The sequence below is a fragment of the Acipenser ruthenus genome, chromosome 7, assembly GCF_902713425.1.
Source record: "Acipenser ruthenus chromosome 7, fAciRut3.2 maternal haplotype, whole genome shotgun sequence".
Taxonomy (NCBI): domain Eukaryota; kingdom Metazoa; phylum Chordata; class Actinopteri; order Acipenseriformes; family Acipenseridae; genus Acipenser; species Acipenser ruthenus.
The window spans coordinates 64659605-64681320 of record NC_081195.1 but is presented as its reverse complement, the minus strand read 5'-3'; the positions used below and the strand labels follow the sequence as shown (position 1 = coordinate 64681320).

Genomic DNA, 21716 nt, shown 5'->3' with positions numbered 1-21716 from the left:
GGGTAGAGTGCATTCCTTTGCAGCCAGTTTCATTTACCAGCCCCTCTCTCTTTCATCACACCTTGCTCATGCTGTGCTGTAAATGCTACAGCTTAACTTTTTAAAGGCAAAATTAACCCAAACTGCTATTTTCTAATGTCCAAAGAAATGTATTTGGGGAATCATTATTTTTTGCGCTTGGCTCTTTATTTGAGGATGAAACAAACAAAAATGTTCTACATCTCAAGTAGAGTTCTTAAGCATATGCAGTATATTTTGGCACAATTGTAATGCAGATTTATTAAATACAGCAATACGTAATGAAATAAAAGTACAAGTGTCTTGTATTCTTGAGATTATTTGTACTCATGAGAGATAATTAGGGATTCTGTTTTTCGATTTTTATCAATTGTATTTTTCGGTGCTTATTTTTAGCTATTTGAGTTTTATGTAAATCGTTTTTTTTCGGGGCTTTCGTTTTTGATATACTGTATGAAATTAGTGTTTTCGGTAAAACTATGTATAGTAGTAACTCGACAGTACTTGCACACTTAAGGTTTGTACCTTCTTTCCTTTGCTGTCTTTTACAACGAAATCCCTATGGTCACAGGCACTTCTGGGATTTTTGTGTGTAGGTATTTTTGTACATTTCGCCACAATTCTGTTTTGAATCCTCCGTATCTTAACTGTAATACAGCTTTAAATCCTGCTAACAAGCCCCCATTCCTGATTGTAATATCTTGCAAGTGGAGTCTCCAGTAGAAATGTAGGAATGTTCTGTCACTCAGTAGTTAGGGCGGGTTTAAAGTATTCAGAACGAATCAATGATAGTCAGGAAGGTGGGACATTGCCCAGCAGCACTGGGAAATGTATTTATTATTATTTTTGTAGTAGGTTTTATTTTTTAATGGGAAAAGGGTAAAGTCAACGTGAATTGATTAACCATGTCCACAGTTTTTCTGGTGTTTTCCCGTGTTTATTGGCTATCCACCGATTTTTTTTGTATCGGGGGTGTTTTATCAGGTTTTATTGGTTAAAACCGAAAATCAGAAGCCCTAGATATAATGCACATAATTAAGAATATAATTCTTTAGATGTATAAGGTACCTAAATCAATAAAACTGTTCAGGACATAGAAAACTGACAAAACATCTGAAACAATGATACAGAAATCTTAAAACATTTGTTTCCCAGGGACACTAAAAAACATTATGCTTACTAATTGATGCTAGAATGTCTTGTAGCAACAAAACACACAGAAATGTTGGCAACTACAGTAAATAACTCCTACTAGCATAATGCATGTCATGGTGCATTGATTTGAGCTGTAAGTCTCCCATTCCCCACATTAGTGAGAAACTAAGCTGTCCATCAAAATTAATTGAGGTGCTTGGAGCCAGCAACAAAGAGTCTGGGGAGACCGAGAAGGACAATTTTTTTAAAAGTTTGCCTGAAAGTCTGAAGATCGCAGCCTCTCTCATTTGTCTTCAATATGATACTGTAGGCAGGTAGTCCAAAGGATGGAAGCAAAGTCTCAAAATGCCAAACTACAAACATCTGCAACACTATATAAAGGAAAATTAGCAGCATGTGCCCAGTTATTTAAATTGTGAGGAAATCAAATTAAACATTATACAATTAGGAGCAGCTGTCTGCCATTTTAACAGACTTAACAGTACTACAGCAAAAATACCTGGGCTCGCTTAAGTTTGAATGTAGAATTTCAATTGTTTTGTTTGAATTGGCATATTCCAGATTTACACTCTAAACATTGTAGTACATGTTATTGTATTGACAGATAAAGTACATGTAGATCTACAGCCATGAATGCCTTCTTCCACCACAGGTTCCACTGTTGACTCTGTGCCAAACCATCTGGTAAAATCACTAGTGTTCGCAACTTTAAAGAACAGTAAAGCTAAGAAAATAATTCCACTAAATAGTTCATATAAATTACAGTCTCTTCGTCGGTCTCACATGTCCCTGTATGAAAAGCACAGACACACATTCTAGTAATTTAAACGTGTAGAAACTAGTTGACTTCTGGGTGTTGCTTTGGCCCTTTTCAGTAACTGACGGCTGCTTCTCCTAGGACTCAAAAAATGTGCCAGTCTAAAAAACAAAAAGTACAAACTCTGGGCAATTATATGTTCATTATTTGCTAAGAAAAATCATCATAGAAAAATCAAATTAGTAGAGTCACGCGACAAATGCGTAAGGGAGGCAGCACCTGTGTTGAAAACTGGAAGAAAGCTGTGGAAGATGCAAAGACTGCCCTTTGAATTGGTGATATCATGGGGCAAGTTCAGCATGGAAAAGGGGGTCTTGGTCTCAGTTCAGCTCATCCTACATGGCACAAGACGCCCCAGCTCAAGGAGGAAGCTGGTAGTCAACGAGGTGCAAAAGTAAGAGGAGAGGATGAGGTGCGTAAAGGTCATTTCCCAGGCCAAGCAGGGAGAATGGATGAGATGAGAGAGTGTGGAACAATGCAAGATTGGCTGGCAGGACCGATGGTCAATGGAACAGAGCAGGATCAGTTTCCTCACCAGGTCAACATATGATGTTCTCCCATCACCACAGAACCTAAACCTCTGGGTAGGAGAGGATCCCTCATTTCCTTTGTGTTCATCACCTGCAACATTAAGGCGCATTTTGACAGGATGTAAGGTGCCATGACCAGGTGCTGCGATGTTTGGCCTTAACATTGGAAGATAAGCGTAACATGACCAATAAGTTGCCACCAGTTCCATCAAAACATTACACACAAAAGACAACCACCAAGAAAAGGAGAGCAACCACCAAGAAAAGGTGTTAAAACCAAGCCTCGCCCAGGACAACTGGATGCTGCTAGAGACTGGAAAATGCTAGCTGATGTTGGTCCACTGCTTATTGTTTCACCGGAGATTGCCACCACTAAGCTTCGACCAGATACTGTCTTGTGGTCTGGATCAGCACGCCTTGTTAACCTGGTAGAGTTAACAGTGCCATGGATGCTGTAGATGAGGCGTATGAGAGGAAGAAACTGCGGTATGCTCAACTATCTGCTGAAGCGGAACAGCGAGGATAGAGTCCAGGTTTACCCAGTGGAGGTGGGTTGTCGAGGATTTGTGGCACACTCTACAACCCGGTTTCTCAGAGACGTCGGATTCAGTGGCCAAGAGTTGCATCGCACAGTGAAGAACTTATCTGAAGCAGTAGAGAGGTGAAGCAACTGGCTGTGGTTGAGACGGAAAGAGTCTGGTTGGGGATCTCAAGCACAATAGAAAGAAAGAAACGCTGATGTACGGGTAAGTAAGCTGGGCTGAGTTGAGTGGGGGACGGAGGGGGGTGATGCTGGGACACCAGAATCACCATCGAGTCCTCCTAAGTTGTCGTGGGCTAGTCGATGAATCACTGAGGATGGCAGGTGCCCACTTGAAGACCCCAGAGATGTACCCTACTTAGCTCAATCCAGACGGTTGTCATGCTGATGCGCTGGGGAGACTGCACTGTGGTTGATCCCTGGAGCCAGCATCGCAGCCGTTGTGTGTGCTGATGCGCTAAGGAGGCAAATAAGCTGATCCCTGGAGCCAGCATTACACTTCAGCCATCAACACGAGGCAGAAGGATATCTACATCATCATATGGAAGGAAACGCAAATGGATGGAGACACAGATGGATCACATTAGTTTACTGTAAAGCTACGTCTTAGTTGGTGCTTATCTTGGCGAGAGCCGAGTTCAAATCAGCATGAAGTTTTAACATCTACTCTCGTGTAACAAAAATCAAGACCTGACTTGACAGAGTCTTGAGATAAAACCGCTGCTAGGAACCGGACAAGCACTGATGGGCTGAATGGCCTCCTCTGGTTTGTAACTACGTTCCTTAGCATTCTCGATTAACAGTCCGAACCTCAAGACAGCGAAAGATGAAGCAGGTGCTGGAGTAAAAATGCTTAGAAAACGACAAAGAACAAGAATCCCTTCATTAACACAACCAACAGGGGACAGGTACAGCACCAAGAGTATCAGCTCAAAATCTCAAATCCTTATTATAAAGTACAGCGCTTCAGTATATATCAAGATATAGCACAGGTATTTCAGTAGCATAGATACAGATTCCGTCAGCAGATCTTTTATGTACAGTATTATTTCCCATTGTACTGATGCACAGATGTATGAGTCATGTCAAATGACTAGTTTGCATAATAAATGCATTTCCTCCAATGGGGCTGGAAGTGGCCAGCAAGTGCTGTGCAGGACATAAATTCCAGCATGACTGTGAGCATGTACTGTAGCTGCTGCAAAAATCATGGGCACCCAATACAACCCTTTATAACACTGCCCATACTGTACAGACACATCCTTACTATACTTATTTTTTCAGTGCAAAATCTGAATCAATATTTTACAATTTTTCTATGCATTCACTGTTGTAAACTGTGGCAAAAGCATAGTAAAGTGCATTACTGGATAGTGAAAGCATGATAAAGCAGCAGCACTGGGAGGGACATATGCTAAGCCATGGCAACAAATAAAAAATATACTGCAATGTAAAAGCATGTGAAAAGAATGCAAAATGACTATGCAAAAAAAAAAAATAATAATAATAATCCATGTACATTACTGTAAGAGCACTTGCATTAAACACACCCAGTTGAATACTTCTAGTTGGGTCCATTACATAGGCCTGCATCTATTTAATTGAGGAAACTATACACCAAAGGAAAGGTTTAACCAAATCAGACCCATTCTGATCACTGGGGAAATGGCAGACAGTAGACTACTTAAAGAGAAACCATGTGGTTGTGTAAAGACTTCCCTTGAAAACGAACTCTTGGAGAGTGATATTTAATATTCAAACCCTAGGGATATACAATTTTTTCTCCACTAAAGTGCTATAAATTAAACAAAACACAGAATGGTCACAGGGGGGTGGAAAGAGAATTTCCTGAACAGCCACAATCTTTCAGGAGAACAATTACAAAAAAAACAAAATACTGCCAGACAAAACTCTACAGTATCAGTTGGCTGGTAAATTATTTAATAATTTGACTATATATGACTAGCACTTTTATTTTTTTTAGCTCCAGTGGCAAGTTTGCACCCCTTGGACAATAAAAAGCTATAAAGGTTTCAAAATTTAGAACTGTTTCAGAACTGTATAGCTCATAATGCTTTGCAGATGGTTTCAACCTTCATCCAAGCTGGTTTGTGGACAAGTTACACCAATCTGAATAATAGCTTGTGATTACCAGCAGTCTTAATGCAACTTCATAAGGTAAAAGAGTGCTTAATGATGTTGAATTCTTACAGGTGCCCCATGATCAATACAGCACTATTGTATTGGACTACCTCCAAGTGTTCACTGTTACTAATGCTTTAAGGAATATCCTGCTCTTGGCTGAAGTGGAATCCTACCTGGAGGGCATAATAAACACACCACATTATATAAAGAAACACATTCCAGGAAATGAAGTTCCACCATTGTCCTACGCTACACTGTGCGACATGTCTTTGGCTTGTCTGAATACTTTTCATGGGAAGCTTCTTCTGCACAGTAAGCACTTTGCCCATGGCTTGCATACAGTACAGGAATGCCAAGCCCACAAAGTCACCCACAATGTATGTGCTCCTGTCTGCTTTGACCGTCTACTAGTGAAGAAACGAAATCCCCCTGTATACTATGTTACCATGGTGAAAATAATGGGTCTGTGAAGTAGGTGTTCCCTACAAATAGTAGGGTCTACTGAGATAAGCTTGTGCCACAGCGATCTCAGTCAGTGATCATTTAGAAACTGTCCCGGCAGTCGATATTGTCCTTCGCTGCCTTGTATGTTACTGTACATTCTTAAAAGTCTGTGAAGCCGAATCACTAAATAACTTTGGAACCTACTCTAGACAAAGTTTCTCTTTCAAAATGTCAACATTATCCGCCCTCCCTCCCCAAGAGAGCGAGACATCTAAGGTTAAAATTGGTTAGAGTTAAGTTGTTTTGTGGAATGCCACAGTTTTGTAAACAATAGCTGATGAGTGTTTAATAGGAATGGAAATATGCTGTATACAGACAAACTTTCAAAATAAAACAGATGCTTGTTATTGGTGAGCTATTTTTCTGATGTAATTTGAGATACTGTATTTTCAGGTTTAATATCTGGATTCCACGTGGACAGCTCTGTATTTGAGTTAATGGGAGAATAGTTGCAAGGCATTCAAAGTATTTTTTTGAAAGCGAGGAGTAAGCAGGTGCAGCTAACAGCGAGTTAGCTGCACCTGCACTGATTGTTTTATGATGCTCACAGGCACAGCAGGTTAGGGGAGTCAGGAATATAAGCTTTCATAGACTGCTTCTTAGTGCTGATTTACATGCCTCTGAGTGGATTTTAAAGAGATAGCTGGATGTAGCTTGAACAGTAATTCAAAGAGAATTCACTCCCACTGTCTGGGCTATGTAAAATAATGCGTTTGCATCCCGCACAGAAACAGAATAAAACACAATGTGCCTTATGAAGTGCAGCATTAACCACAGAGCAGTAAAGTGTTTCTGGTGTTTCTAGAGTAAAAACTCGTTATAATGAACTTGCATCAGAGCAGGGGGTTCTTTTTAGTGAAGCTTGCGACAGTAAATATAAAAAATAAAAACATGAATTCTGCAACACTTCCATGCTCATACAACACCCCAGTCGTGACAGACAATCAATCATTTAAAATAATTACATTGAAAAAACACAAAATCAAGGGATTGTTTGAGCTCTTTTAAGTGAAAATATTGCTTTGCTGTGGGAAACAACTTGCTCCTTTACTGTATGTAATGTGAAGCTCCAGCTGTAATCTCACATTGATGAGCCTCTGGACTTTATATTGATGAGCAATATGACTGTGTGCGGGGAGGTGGACTTGGATCTGAAACTAAAATATGAATTTAAAATCACTAAAGAAATAATAAAATAATGAACCTATTTTGAAGTGAAGGTGTTCAAAAAATATTCAAATCACCAAATTTGTAGGAACACCAAACTTTTCTTCCCTCTCATGCCTGTCAACTGAAGCTATCTATGCTTGTCTTTATGGTGAACGAAGACGAGAAGTTCAATTCACTTCTGAAAAGTCAACACAGACCTGAGGGCCACTTCACTTGGAGTCTTGGAGAAGCATGTTCGGAACAGGAATAGCTCTGATGCTGCTTCTAACAGCTACATTTCAAGCTGACCATGTCCCTTATAGATAAAAGTTAGAGTTTGTTTGAAACAGCTTCACAAAATGTATCAACAGTAACCTTTACGGTTAGCTGGTCAACTGTCAGACTTTTTTTGCCTGCAGCAGAAAATGATGTTTTAAAATAGTTAAATGAAACTCAAATAAACCATAACTGACATAAAAAGTGAAGCGTTACAAAAACATTTTTCTAAAAAGGCAAATCTGTGGTTAGAGACTTTTGGAGGGGTGAAAAAGTAAATAAATGAAGAAATTAATAAATATCTCCAACACCAAGCAGATTGGAAATGCCCCGATCACAAACACCACAGTGTAGAGTTGTGAAGCTTGGTAGGAAAAACACAATAGGGAGCTATTAAATTTGGCCTCCAGACAGACTCTCATTTAGTTGCCAAAATGATTAAGTACAGTAGCATGTACTGTTTCATGAGTTACAAGGAAAGCATGGAAGCAACAATGTTGTAACATGGACAACTGAAAACGCCTTTTTTAAAAGCCAATTCAGAAACCACAGCCTTCCCTATTCGGAATTGCAAAATTAATATTAAAACAGCATTTCTATTTTCCCCACAGATCCCTTCCCATTCAATAACAGTTGCAATGACAGTTTTAGTGTAAGAGCTCATGAAACTTGAGGGACAATGGCCACAGTCAATCACGGTGTCAGCAGTGCTCAAGCCAATGCCCATACATTTAAAACAAAACCTGTTTTGTGATGTAATGATAAATTTTAAATGGTTACGTGGTTGTGTTCTTATTCATTCTACCACTGATGTACCCCCCCACCCCCTCTTGATTTATCTTAATACATTTTTTGTTTGCTGTAACCAACTCACTCTGACAGCCCCTTTCAAATTTGAAGCTGGCCTGGATCTGTAGCTACCTACTCTATTAGACAATTTTATTTAAATTGTATTACTGCCTGTTGCCATGTGTTTGGCTACTTATTTTATACAAACATTAAAGTTATAACAATTTAAGAATGTAAAAAAAAAAAAACCTTTCATTTAAGCTACAGGTTATGTGATAGCTTAAACAGTAAAAACATGTTAACAGTAAACATCTGCATGCACAGGTAGAATATAAGTTGGACAGACAGACAAACAGACAAACAAAGAAATGGGCAGAAAGAGAGCTACCACATATGCCCAGGATTTGGATACTCATTTTACTGTAAATTCTACGAAGGAATGTATTTTTCAAGTTTCTTCATAACTGAAAAGCAGTTCTATAGGCACAGGTAAACCTGTAAGTGTGACTAGCATACAGGAAACAAGACTACAGAGATGGGGAAAAAATAAATAAAACAATAGAAAGAAATGTCCTAGCAAAGATTCTGCACCAATGATCCTGGCACAAAGCAATTCTAATCCCATGTTACTGTAGGCACAGAAATAAAAAATGAATCCAACTAATTAAAAGCAATGGGGTTTGACATTGTTATCCAAACCCTCTGGGAAAAGCTTAGCTTGAACAAAAAAACAAAAGCAGGAATGAGGCAACTTAACTCACTGCACATCACCCATTTCCCTAACCTAATAAAACTGCAACGTGGTGAGAATACAAGAACTTGACAGTGCCTAAACAACATTCCACAAGAAGAACAACAGATTAAACTGTTTCTCAGCAGAGCCAGTGTACCAGCTATAGAACTGCCAGTCAGCAAGACCAGCAATGCATCTAGACAAATGAACGAACCCAGTCTGAAAACAAACGAGAAAATGCATTAATAGTCCATTCTTTTTATTATCAAGGAATAATAAATCAAAATGCCCACTAGGTTTCTTTTAGATTTTTTAAAACGCAGTTTAAGCCACATACCTGAACCACCACCCTGTTGCTTTAATTAGGAAGAACTTTTAATCTAGAAGTGAGCTGACCCTCAACATGAAACTCAACACCAGGGGGACACATTCTCCAGTCTGCCGAGCACTGCAACTGATACCAGCTAATACAAGTGCTGTTCAGAACAATTCATTTTATAAATTGGCTGTGATACTGCGAATTCTAGTGTAGTTCAGTGTAGCAACAGCACAGAAAATAAAGTATTAAAGTTAAAAAACTGATACTGGCTAAAAAAATTAAATATAAAAATACTAATCTTATTCTTGTCATGTGGAACAATCAATATTTAACAATTTTTTGGTGAAGTGCCTTACATTATTATGCACCTCCACGTGTAGATTGTCAATGGGTTAATCGTGAAGAAGTACGTTTAGTACTTCAGTCATACAGTATGTATAAAATATGCATATTTTAGTAACAGAAACATATTGAATATGACAAAAATAAATAAATACAAACACGTATATTTTAGCCTCACTTTCAGCCAGCAATGATGAAGTTTGCTGAACTGCAGTAACAACAAAATCTGGTTAATTATTAAGCAGGCTCATTGTGGGGGGAAAACAAGCATACTAGGTACTTCATCGTTCCAATTTCTGTTCCATTCTCCTGCTTCCAGGGGTTAAATCAGGTTAAGGGGATGAATCCACAGGTAACGCAAAACAAAAAACTCAGGGAAATTCATGCACAGCAATTCCCTGAATGAGCATCTCAAGACTCTCCCGTGAGACCAAATAATAATGATGCTTAAAGTAGGTCAAGCAATGAGGAGATCAGGTCCAGTTCTTAAGAGTCAGAGCCACAATCACGGGGTTCTTTAATCTGCATCCGAGTGCTTATTAATATTACTAAATTCCCCACCCCGTAGAGAATCTGGAGTCAAATAGCAGAGACAGCAAGCAGACCAGCATCACGCAACACAAGAGAACAAACCTGGAGTGTAGGACAACTTGGGGTCAATTGCAGTGATCTAAACAGTGGTGCATCTTAATGCCATTTATAAACCAGATTTTTTTTTAAGGGCCTAATTTAACTGCATTTTTAATGTATGTAGTAATGTTAATAAGTGGATCAATAACTCCCAGCTGGATTAACATGGAGCTGATGGGCTATGGTATTTAGATCCACTGCCCATTAGCTCCATATTAATCCATCCTATAAGAGTTTATTTTCTGATGCTGGCGTTAAATATTTGAGGATATTTCAGACCGGATAACGAGGGTTTTACTGTATAACCAAACTCTGGGCCAGTATCTTCCATGTCTGAAGCAGTATTAGCCTACTACATTGATGCATCAACACAAGAAAGAGAAATAAAACAAAATAAACGAAATCCATACTGTTAGTTTGTAGCTATCTAAAGGTTTGCTTTTTCAGTTAATCCTACTCCAAAGCCATTGTTAAACATTCAGAAAGAGAAGATGTGACTGCATCTTATTTACCTTTACTCACCCATTCCCTGCCCTGGACAAACAGTTCTAATGTAAATACAACCTCAATGCATGTCCTGCATGCCAGTACTACAGTACACACATGCATTTTAACCAACTAGCTTAAAACAAAACATCTACTGTATGACGAATCTCAAAGCTTTACCCACCACTTTACCCCCGCTCCCCAAATATACATCGCTTAAATTCTGGCGTTCGGGAGGAAGATGGTAAAAACGTGTGTTCCACTTGATCATTAAAATTCAGCTCCCAACATCCTGTTGGTCAGTAAACTTAATCTCCAATGGTGTCCCCGATACAGCCCCCATGTGTCTTCATTATTTCCAGGCAGAACAGTGCCTTGATAAGTCCAACACCCAGATTCCATCCTCAATTCCAGAGGTGTTAAAAGGATGCTGTAAAATACTTTCAAAATTACTATTGAAATAAAAAGCTGACATTAAGTATTTCTAAAATCTGGTCGTGTGTGTGTGTCGCTGTATTTCAGAAGGCACTATTTCCAGAAAAAACAGGAGGGAGGTACAGTAGCTAGCTAGACCGTTTTTGAATAAAATAATAATAAAAAGAAACAAAATCAAATAAAAAGAAATGACACACGTGCTGTACAATATCAGCATTCCAAAAGAAAATTAAAGCAGACCCCTTCTTAATCTACAGGGCTTGGTCACACTAAATGTACTGTTAAGCTGTACCGTTGTTTCTGTAAAGATAAGATTAACCGATTAGCAAACTTATCCAGCATAAAACTGAACTCTGTCTACCCCAGACAGCTTAAAATCTTTCAATGAAACCTGACCATGAACAGAAGGTTTTAGCACCAGGGGCACATTTCTGTTATCTGGGAACAGGAAGTTCATAGTGTGAAACAGCAGTGCTTACTTGAAAAAGAAACACACAGCAAAAACAGATAGCATGGTTCTGCTGGCAGTGCACCGCCCCAACCCCCTCCCCCTATAGGATCTTCTACTGATGGAATCCCAGTACAATTAGGAACTGGGGCCATCCAGTAATCTTGGGAAATTGGGAGTCATATACCCACTGCCTTATACTGCATCTGGAGCACTATACAGTCCAAACACGGACGAAGGCACTCGCCAAAACATCACAAAAGGTTAAACAGGAGCACAACAGCAGTAATTCTTATTCAGTGCCTCTTGCACTTTTTAGATTTGTTTTGGCTATCTGCAAGTGAATTCACAAGCTGTACATGGTTATGTATGGTAAAGTTATTTTTTTTGTTTGTTTTTACATCTGTACAAAAAATGCACCAGCACATGCCATTGTTACTCTCAAATGAAGCAGCTTAACATTCTTTTTTTGGCTGCTCAGGTCTGTCTGGAACATCTGCATTCTGTTAACATCACATAAACACAGGAAGGGCCCATAACTTAGAAACGAAGAGTTTCTTGTTTTAACATTTTATTGGATGTTGGAGAATGTTTGTCTCTCTCATTTTTACACTAAATGGAATGGAGACAGACAGCGGTAATAATGCTTATAAAAACCTTATCCAAGACTGTGTGCTCCAATAAAACAAAGTAGTAACTGAATTATATTTTCAAAGAGTAACAAGGGTAGATTTTGTTTCCCAAATAAAGCAAAGTTAAAATCAGCTCCCCCACCACCTCCCCCTGATAAGCATACTTGCCAACATTTGGAAACTGTTCAGCGGGATGCTCATCTTGGTGGGGGGGGGGGGGGGTTCATACGCATCACACACATGGGAGGAGTCATACGCAAAAAACACATCATCATGTAATAGACGTATCCCCCCCAACTCAACATGACATGACCATGACAATAAAAATAGACATAATGAAGCGTTCTTAGTGATCAGCAGATGTGTCAGCCGCATGAAAAGCACAGCGTGTGGTTTTCACTAACTCTGCTGTGCAGAATAAATGTTTTTTTTTTCTATGGGTAAATATCGGGACTTTCTTCCTATGCATCGGGACGCGGGACATTTGCTAGGAAATCGGGCCTGTCCCAACCATATAGGGACTGTTGGCATGTATGGATAAGGCTGGCAAATTCTTCTTCAGCAAAACGTTAATTTGTCTGTCTGTTTTCTTTATTCCCGATATTTATTATTATTTATTATTTCTTAGCAGATGCCCTTATCCAGGGCGACTTACAATTGTTACAAGATATCACATTATTTTTACATACAATTACCCATTTATACAGTTGGGTTTTTACTGGCGCAATCTAGGTAAAGTACCTTGCTCAAGGGTACAGCAGCAGTGTCCCCCACATGGGATTGAACCCACGACCCTCCGGTCAAGAGTCCAGAGCTCTAACCACTACTCCACACTGCTGCCCTGCCCTGCATTTAACCCTATTATTATAATCCCAAAGTGAAACTTTCAGTTTATACAAGAAATGACTCACAGATGACCACAGTTACTGCTCTTTCAAGATATCTTCAGCTGGTCTTGTAATTTATTACAAATATGTATGCTGAATTGACTGACCCAAATTCATACCTTTCATAAAGCAAAACTTTATTTACAATTGGCTTTAATCTCCAAAGCAGTACTTGTATACTACTAATATGCTTCCATCGAATCTTAAAAAGAGCTGTATGCTTATCTAAGGAGTACAATCACTTTGTTGTTTAATGACCCTAATCTTATTTAATTAAGTTTTGAAGGGATTACTGTGTGTAAGCAGCTAACAAAAATAATGTCTACAAACAGTATTGAATACATTTGTCATAATATTTGCATACATGCATAAAATTCCTGCCAACACACCCTCTGACTTCAAAAAAGAGACAGCATAGATTAAGCAGTGGAGTCCGGGACTTTACAACAGGTTGTTTAGGGTGAGAACCACTGTCTCCGAAACCCTGTTAAAATAGTTTATAAAATCACTTCTTTATGTGTTAGGTGTAAACAGGAGTCATTATGCCTAAGACACAGTATAATCATGTACTGGAAATGAAAAGGCAGATCACTTAAAAACTGTACAAGCTACAGGACTATCTGTTCTGCTACTTTCTGTGTACTATAATTCACACAGCAACTGTTAGACTCAGGGGCAGGAACAGCCAACTCATTCCCTGTAATTTAACTCACAACAGTCCCTTCAAAAGTTGAAGACTGTATGTGCGTACTTTACAGCTGAAAACGCACAGGATCTTTAAAATGCAAAAAAAAAAAAAAGGCAAGTCAGTGCCTTTGTGCCTAAAGTGCAATAGATAAGTTCTGAAATCCATCTCCAGTAACTGGCCAGCCTGGTCCAGCTGTATGTACAGTAATTACTATGATTTAGCTGCCAATCAGTTAAACTCTACTCAGACAATGGAAACATAGACACCTAACTACAGCACCAACAGGGTGCCTACAGTAGCACTGTATCTGACCTGAAATTGTTCATTGGAACATACAGCAAGACAAAAGGCTGGTTTTAGACAATTACTTAAAAAGACGTTTTATCAAAACGGTATTACTATGTGGTTTTTAGATATCCTGATGAAAACCACACAGGCACAAAAACAATACAGTATCTTAAATACAAATGTAGAGAATAATTAAATACTGTACTCCAGCTAATGGATAGGTGAACCTATAAACTATGTTCCTTTTCTGAAGTGTGTTGTCCTGTCCTAAGGGAACATGTCACAAGCAAAGTGCGACCCAATTGGGAAAACAACAGAACAAAAAAAAAATTCCAGTAGCCCTGCTCCTCTTTATTAATTTATGAACATTTTGTTTATTTATGCGAAAGTAATATCCCTGCTGGCAAACCAGGACAAACCATCAGGGAATAAAAAATAAAACTAATCTTTGTGTTCTCTGCTCTGCCTGCTTGTTTTTTTAACTTGGCTCTGCCTCGTGCCTCATAGCACTCCTAGGGGTCCTCTCACAACCCACCCCCGTCATTTCCTATTGATCACACTAATAATGCAAAGTAGAGAACCCAACAGAGCACAAGCTGACCAGGAGCCAAACTGTACATCCCAGTGACACTTTTTCCTGACACCAGTAAGCCTGGTGTTTGGTGTGGGTTTTTTTTTTTTTTTTTTTTTTTTTTAAGGCAGCACAGCAGCAGTCCTGTGACAGGTTTATGTCTGATGCTAACCCCTGACAAGTTGCTGGCCATTGTTAAACAGCGTGTGCAGACATTGCTGTTCCGCACCATGTACCAGGGAAACAGGTGATTTTTGTACTTCATCAAAGGCTCCTGAAGAAATGTGTCAGAAATGACAGGCTACATAAACACAGCTGAAAACCATCTAGCTCCCACCTAAAGAAAAACACAGAGAGTCTCGAGAGTCTTCAGCTGGGTTTGTTGTGGGCTGTACTGCAGTGCTATTCCTGAGAATTCAATCTTCTTTGAAGTTTTAGTTGTTGATTTTATAACCTATAAAGGGTTTACTTTGCAGAGTAGCATACAGTACGTTTATCATTTTCTAAATCAGTTTGCTTAGAAAAAACATCCAGGTGAATCCAGTAAAGGCCCTCCGCGTGGAGTGCAGGATGCGCCCTATAGCCTGGAGATCGCAGGTTTGAATCCAGGCTATGTCGCTGCCGACCGTGATCGGGGATTCCTAGGGGATGGCGCACAATTGGCCGAGCGCCGCCCAGATAGGGAGGGCTTAGGTTGGCAGGGGAACCCACGGTTCACCGTGCACTAGCGACCTCTGTGGCTGATAGGGCACCTGCAGTTCTGCAGAGGAGCCATCAGATCTGTGCTTTTTATTCAACATAATATTGTAAATAAGAAAACAAATGAAAATGGCATGGACAAAAATGATGGGACTGCTAACCTAATATTTTGTTGCACAACCTTTAGAGGCAATCACTGCAATCAAACATTTTCTGTAGCTCTCAATGAGACTTCTGCACCTGTTAACAGGTAGTTTGGCCCACTCTTCCTGAGCAAACTGCTCCAGCTGTCTCAGGTTTGATGGGTGCCTTCTCCAGACTGCAAGTTTCAGCTCTTTCCATAGATGTTCGATAGGATTCAGATCAGGACTCATAGAAGGCCACTTCAGAATAGTCAAATGTTTTGTTCTTATCCATTCTTGGGTGCTTTTAGCTGTGTGTTTTGGGTCATTATCCTGTTGGAGGACCCATGACCTGCGACTGAGACAGAGCTTTCTGACACTGGGCAGTACGTTTCACTCCAGAATGCCTTGATAGTCTTGAGATTTCATTGTGCCCTGCACAGATTCAAGGCACCCTGTGCCAGGCGCAGCAAAGCAGCCCCAAAACATAACCGAGCCTCCTCCATGTTTCACTGTAGGTATGGTGTTCTTATCTTTGAAAGCTTCATTTTTTTGTCTGCGAACATAGAGCTGATGTGATTTGCCAAAAAGCTCCAGTTTTGACTCATCTGTCCAAAGGACATTCTCCCAGAAGGATTGTGGCTTGTCAATATGCATTTTAGCAAATTCCAGTCTGGCTTTTTTATGTTTTTCTTTCAAAAGTGGAGTCCTCCTGGGTCTTCTTCCATGGAGCCCACTTTCACTCAAAAAGCGACGGATGGTGCGATCAGAAACTGACATACCTTCACCTTGGAGTTCAGCTTGTATCTCTTTGGCAGTTATCCTTGTTTTTTTTTCTACCATTCGCACTATCCTTCTGTTCAATCTGGGGTCGATTTTCCTCTTGCGGCCGTGCCCAGGGAGGTTGGCTACAGTTCCATGGACCTTAAACTTCTTAATAATATCTGCAACTGTTGTCATAGGAACATCAAGCTGCTTGGAGATGGTCTTGTAGCCTTTACCTTTACCATGTTTGAATATTATTTTCTTTCTGATCTCCTCAGACAACTTTCTCCTTTGCTTTCTCTGGTCCATGTTCAGTGTGGTGCACACAATGATACCAAACAGCACAGTGACTACTTTTCTCCATTTAAATAGGCTGAATGACTGATTACAAGATTGGAGACGTGTGTTTTAATAATTAAAGAAACTAATTAGTTTGAAATATCACTATAATCCAATTATTTATTATCTTTTCTAAGGGGTACCAACAAATGTGTCCAGGCCATTTTAGAATATCTTTGTAGAATAAGCAATAACTCATCTCTTTTCACAGCTTCTTTGCTTTATTCTATGACATACCAAAGGCATGCAAGTATACATGATAAAATAGCTTTTAAATTTCATCACTTTTCAGGAGGAATGAAGCATTATTTCAATGAGCTGTAAGGGTACCAACAAATTTGAGCACGTCTGTAGATGCAAACTAAACAAACTATTATCTAAAGTAAAGAATAGCAAGTGACCTTCATTTTTGCCTTTGTAATCTGTTGCTATGTTACAGTGCATAATCCCACCTAGCTACCTTTACTTTTGTATACAAAACATGCAGCTCTCCTATCAAAGCACAACTCCGCCCCATCCCCAACACATGTGTGGCCAATGCACCATTTGTTGTTTTGTTTTTTAAAATACCACCACAAGAAAAGTCACTACATTAAAAGGGAGGTGACTGTATGCTAAGCAAAATGTCAGAAATACTGTATGGTAATATTTGCACAGGGTTCTGCATGCTTTCCTGCATAGTTACATCTTGGTCCGTGCCTCCATTATTCTACTGGAATGAATACAAACAGACAGGCCCAATGCCTAAACATGCACACTGCCCTCATTAGCACTGACTCACAAAATCTGCCCACATTAGTCAAACCTAATGCTGCTGAACTAACAACAATGTTGAACAAACAAGTCACATTTACACCCTAATAATGAAACAAATGTGTAACAGTGAGATACATTTGTAAAAAGGTCAGACTTAGCAAATCAGCAACTGGGATCTAACCCTTTCTTTCTCTACAGTAACTGTCCCTGTGTGACCCTATGAATTCCCTGATCTGTCTCGCAGGGAGAACACAGATGTATTTCCCTTTTCTTTTTCTACTCAAAAGGTGTAAAAGGGGCTTGTGCATTTTTTTAACGGCTCAGATTGGGGTTTCACGCTGAAGGCGATGTTCCAGCAGAGTGTAATTTTAATTATTATTATTATTATTATTAATATTATTATTATTATTTATTTCTTAGCAGACGCCCTTATCCAGGGCGACTTACAATTGTTACAAGATATCACATTAATACACTAATTAGTGTGTAATTCAATAATATATCTCAAAACGACAAGAGAAACATTTGGAAATAGTATTTTTTTTATTTTTAATGTCTCAATCCTAAAATTTTAGGTGATGCCAAACTTTTGGCCACAGCTGTACACAAGAAATCAAACTAAACAGGATTATTGTTGGAGGAATGGACAGCAAACTGTTCTCTTGGTGTAATACACCAACAATACATTTATATGAGAACCAGCTACCTGAAACTCTGTATGTAAAGCAGCCACTACATACCGAGTCATTGTAGGGTTAGAAATGCAAATTAGCACAGCTAACTACACCAACTTTGAACATGTGTCATGCTGTACATGCATCCTGGAAGACCACACACCAATAGCCACACACTGGCAAAGAACTAGGCCTCTCAAATGGTTCATGAGATATACCGAGCATCAAAAGAAACGGGCTCGGAGACCACTGAACAGGCAGATGCTTATCCAGGCACTACAAGAGGAATGGGCCAGGATTCCACAAGACAACATCCGAAACCTGGTGCAAAGCATGCGGCGCAGATGTACTGCTTGTAATGCGTCCAACGGGGGCCACACACACACGACTAGCCTGTGACTTTCACAGTATCCCCCGTTCCCCCGTAACTTTAGACAGCAAAATGTCAACTGTTAATCAGCACAATAAAAAGTCACTGCACCTGCTCTAAAACGCAGTTTGTCATTTTTCGATCACATCGACTGAATTTTATCCAAATACAAGTGATAAGTTTCTTTTGACGCTCAGTATACAAGCAAATGAAGATTTAAGACAGTGGATTTACAAAAACATAAGCTCCCCTCACAAGAGCTCTATTAAAATCACCACATCTTTATCATTTCAAATCAGTTTGCTAAAGAAATATCCTGTCATTTACAAATGCTAAACAGGTCTTAAACATTAGAGGCCTTGTAAGACTAACCAGACTGCCAAGTACTGGAGTGTTACTCTGGGGAAATGTTCCCCTTTGTGTAAACTTCTCTGGAATTGTGTTTCAATCACAGATTGCCTGGTTTCGTATGCAAAATCCATTTCTAGGACGACATGCTTAAGATTCCAGCACATAGGAAGAGTACAACTGTTAAGTCAGATGTGCAAGTGTATGAATTCAGAATTAAAAATGTCAGGTGCTGTCAGTTACCTAACTGACCGCAGAGGTACGTTATTAAAACCGCTCGTCTGTGTAATTAGGAAGACAGCACTGAGGTTTCACACAGTTCTAGATCATCGTGCAGGCAAATAGAATAGCTGCCCATGGGAAAAAAAAAAATGAAATAGACTGTGGTGTAAAAGGTTCAGGAATTCTGGAGGATAGACCAGCTATACACAAGTTCCCCGATCCTGGTTGAGGATCCATAAGGAGCATTGCTTTGGCCTTTGCGTTTCCATATTGGTCAGGGAGGAAAACTGAATGTGATATTTCATGTCATCGCACAAAAAATCAGAACGTGGAATTTGAATTTTGGTAGTACGCAATAAATGGAATAGGCGACTGTAGTAAAGCTACAGTAATACAAATTAATTTGATGCATGTTCAATGAGAAGGCAAAACGACCGACTGATTTATAGGGATCTGGGTTTAGTGAATACAACTATTTATGTAGCACATTAGTGTTCTCGCAATGGAGTGAACAGAAAGTACAGCATAGCAACAAACCCATTTATTTAAGAACTAGATTTATTGATAACTATTGGGGTTACTTTAGAAAGCAGCAACAACATAAGGAAAGTATTTGCCTGGGTGATTTATAGGAAGCTTCTAAAGGTGATGGAGTAGGCTACCACCTGAGGGAAATCCAATATTAGGTTTTGTAAGAGAAGGAAATTTAAAAAAAAAAAAAATCAGAGGATGGCATAGACACAGTATTAGGAAAACATATTATATAAATCATGAGGGAAGAAGAAGAAAAAACAACAACACTGCCTACAGTAGCTGAGGGGAACCAGTACAAACTGATTCCACTTTACAGCACGTCACAAAAACACTTACCTTAAATAATTACATTCTATTTAGAACAAGAGCAAGAGCAACTCATTGCACCCACAGATAATGTATCCCCAAGTGAATGAGAAGGAGCGCAGGCCGATCTTTGAGTAAATTCAGACAAATGTATTTGATCCCTTTATTTCTGCCTACATATAATGCATTTTAAAAGACTTAAGTTGTTTTTTATAACCATTTTGATTGTTGTAGTTTAATGGCATGCAATTTAAGGTTTAAATTTAAACCTTGACTAACACTCCCCTCAGCTTTACAGCAGTCGCTTTTTGTTCTTGTTCCACTACACCACCTAGTACTTTTAGTATGAGGACTGGAACAGGACCATTAGCCACTGGTAATACCAAATACATGACAGACATCAAGTAATCACAGAACAGATGTTTACCAACACACCTGTTATCAATAACAAAAAACTGCCCTTGACACAGGCCTTGCTGATTGCTAGAGGTGGCAATACAAATACTACATTCTGTAAAGCAATTCAATTCAGCTTAAGTACAAACACTGCACAAAAAAACAAAACTTGTATCATTGTCCAATCTTGTACCCCTCGGATTAAGAAACAGTTGAAATGTGCTTGCCGGGCCTACATCCTCAATCACGAACATGCTAATTAGAGCGCCCGTTGGCACAGATGGGTATCATTAGTTCCTCTGGCTTTTCAGTAGTTGTGATAAATGACTTTTAAAAAGCCTGCATGCTGCAGATATACCCCAAGCACCAGCTTTCAGGAAACACCAGCCCTGCATATTATGGAAAGCTTTGTTTTCACTTCAAACACCGAGTTCCCAAACATTTATGAACTCAGTAACTTGTAGATGCTTTGAATAATATGTTGTGCAACTACATGACATCCTGCCATCTGCTACTAAACTATTCTGAAAAATACCCAACTGAAGGATGAATCACTTTTATTCTGCTCGAATTCAGACGTTTATAAAGAACACCAAAACAAGAACAAAAAAAAAAATCTTAATAGATTTGTAATAAACTGTCATGTTTAGATAGGTTGCCTATCTGTTTGGGTAGAAAATAAACTTCATTACAAACAGGACTGGGAGATTTACTCAGATCAAGGGAGTTCAGAACAGCAGACACATCTCCTAGCCTGCTGGCAGAGTTTGTCTCAATGTAATGCGACACTTTGCTGGAATGTAAGGTCTGATTGAAATTGTGGAGACCCTCTGTTGGTTTTACTAAGCTGAAATGCAATTATCCTTTTTTGGGGGGGTTGACTGGACTTTGTTTTTCAAGTTTGTCTTCAAAACTTGTGCTTGTAGTGTTTGTTCCTATGAGAATCAATTGGGTTGCAACTTCACTGAAGTTGCACAGTACAGTTCAGTTTAGAATACTCCCTTGCAATACTGCCAATATTACAGGTTTCAAAAAAGTTGTAGGTTTTAACCTAGAATCCACTTTGTCAAACATAAAACCGAATGATCTTTAACCTGGAAAAATCTGAAAGTGTCCTACCTTTAATGATTCTGGAAAAATAGTGACATTATATAATACAATACATGAATGAAGGCTATAGTTGCATCCTGAGCCATTCGGGAAAAAAAGGCATAATAGCACAGTAGTGACGTCAAAAAGTGATAATTCCTCTAGAGGAAAACATACTTGAACTTTGACCCATTCGACTCCTCGAGACCATCACTTTCAATTCAAACACAAAATGTCTCGTTTTCAATCACTCGACAGCACCCACAGTACAGAAATGTTCACTAATGATCAACAAAATGAGAATAAGTTAAATAAATATTTTTTTTTTAAAAATGATGTAAAGCTGGTACATTCGTATCAATTATTTTCCTGTAACTCACTGAAGCCCATGTAGATATATGAATTGCAAATATTTAGAAACACCTTTTTATTACTTGTATTCCTCAGAAAGAAAGTACAAACTTGATTCTGAAATTCTCATTTTAGAACTTGATTGAAATTTCACAGAACACACAAGGAGGCCTGTGGAACCCCACATGGTACATTTTTGTCCCTAATCACAAATCTAAATGCTAAAATGTATACATTTAAATAAGTAGGAAAATGAACTTCAATGAAAATGTTTGCATGCTTTTCATAATTACGATTCTCTATTCAAACCTTATGTAGTTACATATCCATATCCTATTATTACTTTGTGGGTTGACATACTG

The 21716-nt window shown here is 39.0% G+C and overlaps 1 protein-coding gene across 1 annotated transcript in view; it reads right to left on the bottom strand.

The window, feature by feature from the left end:
* LOC117415626 (PRKC apoptosis WT1 regulator protein-like) overlaps positions 1-21716 on the bottom strand; it is a 59003-nt gene that overhangs the window by 35695 nt on the left and 1592 nt on the right. The gene's annotated exons all lie outside the window — the stretch shown is intronic.